The 1728-nt window shown below is 37.7% G+C and overlaps 1 long non-coding RNA gene across 1 annotated transcript; it reads left to right on the plus strand.

Moving 5' to 3' along the window:
* The first annotated feature begins 665 nt into the window (after positions 1 to 665).
* LOC131423520 (uncharacterized) lies at positions 666 to 1525 on the plus strand. The gene is made up of 2 exons (XR_009225215.1): positions 666 to 815; positions 1166 to 1525. It is a non-coding gene; the product is annotated as an uncharacterized LOC131423520 (long non-coding RNA).
* Positions 1526 to 1728: the final 203 nt, after the last annotated feature.

A 1728-nucleotide genomic window follows, 5' to 3' on the forward strand; every position in this document is an offset into this window, starting at 1 on the left:
TACAGTCGATACTTCTTCTGGATTTTTGATGGGCTCCCTTCATGCCGGAGAAAAAACTAAAGATGTTATAGCTCATTGCTTACAAAATTTTGCCACTGTGGGCGTTCCTAAACAGTTAAAAACCGATAATGGTCCTGGCTATACCTCTACCTCTTTTAAACAATTTTGCTCATCATTTGGTATTACTCATATAACAGGAATCCCATACAATCCACAGGGACAAGGCATAGTTGAAAGAGCTCATCAAACTATTAAAACATACTTATTAAAGCAAAAAGAGGGAATTGGAAGGGGGTATATATCCCCCAAAGATAAACTTAAAATAACGCTTTTTACTCTAAACTTTTTAAATTTGGATTCATCAGGACTTAGTGCTGCGGAAAGGCATATGTATCCAAAAAATGTACATAAGCCTAAAGTACTTTGGAAAGATATTCTAACAGGACAATGGAAAGGTCCTGACCCAGTGATTGTCTGGAGTCGGGGGTCTGTTTGTGTTTTTCCACAGGGAGAACAGCAGCCCATTTGGATTCCAGAGAGATTAACTAAAACAGTTTCTACAGATCGAAAAGAAGATGATTTGACTCAAATCCATAACAGCTGATATCCAGAACTCCAGCTTGGCCATTCTTACATCTGCGACAGTGATTAACCAGGGTGCTTTTTTCAATAGCTATTTTATTATTGCTTTTCCCCATAACATGAAGTTCTATTTTTATTTTTTGAGCTCATACAAACCTAGGTTAATGTTTTTCTGATCAGTTTTATTTTTTGACTGTGGAGTTTTTAAACATTGCAATGGAGATTTCACCTAGGTAAAGCTACAAGGCCTTTACTATTTTCTTATGTGTTGTACGTTTGTGTACACTCTTGTGTTTTGTGTTGTATGTCTGTATGTGCGTATGTCCATATTTCTTATATGAGGAGCGCTCATGAAAAAATGGATCCGAATTATTATTATTTTTTTATTCATGTGATTTAAATGGTTTAATTTAAATTATGTAAACAGCTGTTAAGGATTGTTTTTAAAGGTGGTTAACAGATCTGTTTGTTTACTAATTTAAATTAGGTAAAAAGCTGTTAAGGATTGTTTTTAAAGTAGGTTAACAGATCTGTTTGTTTACTTTCACCTTTCCTTTTCATTATATTTAATAATTCTTTTCAGGATAATGTCTCTTTAGCATCATTGCCAGAATTCCTATCTCCATCTCAGTGCTGGTGAAGAACTCAACAAGTAATGCTCAATCAAAGAGTCAACTTACTTTGGGAGGAAACGGATTTTGGGAGGAAATGGACATATTGATAGATTCCTCTGCTTTGAACTGCTTGCAGAACTTGCCTGGACTATGTAACTATCGTTTGGTGCAGTGAATTGTGGTAATGCTGGCATATCTTTGCTGATGGTGTCACCAGTGATGCATTTTTTCCCAAGGAGCCGTCAATTGGCTTGGTGTCATGGCATTTCTGTATCCTCCTCCCTTCTGCTAGTGATGGTCTAAAATTTGGGGGCCAATGGCTTATGCTGGACCGGTAGTCAGTGACGGGTATGATCCAATTGCAATGGTATCAACCTAAGACAGGAGGCTGACGCCTAAAGGTCAGTTTTCCGATGACGGGTAAGAACCATATGTTGAATTGGACAACCTACCAGGCACGGTCCTTAAGCCACATTGCTTGTTGTTTAATTAATCAGAAGGGGGGAGATGCTGGGAGCCATTAGCCAAGTAG

The sequence above is a fragment of the Marmota monax genome, unplaced genomic scaffold, assembly GCF_021218885.2.
Source record: "Marmota monax isolate L192 unplaced genomic scaffold, Marmota_monax_Labrador192_F-V1.1 WCK01_AAM20220418_F8-fsc00272, whole genome shotgun sequence".
NCBI lineage: Eukaryota > Metazoa > Chordata > Mammalia > Rodentia > Sciuridae > Marmota > Marmota monax.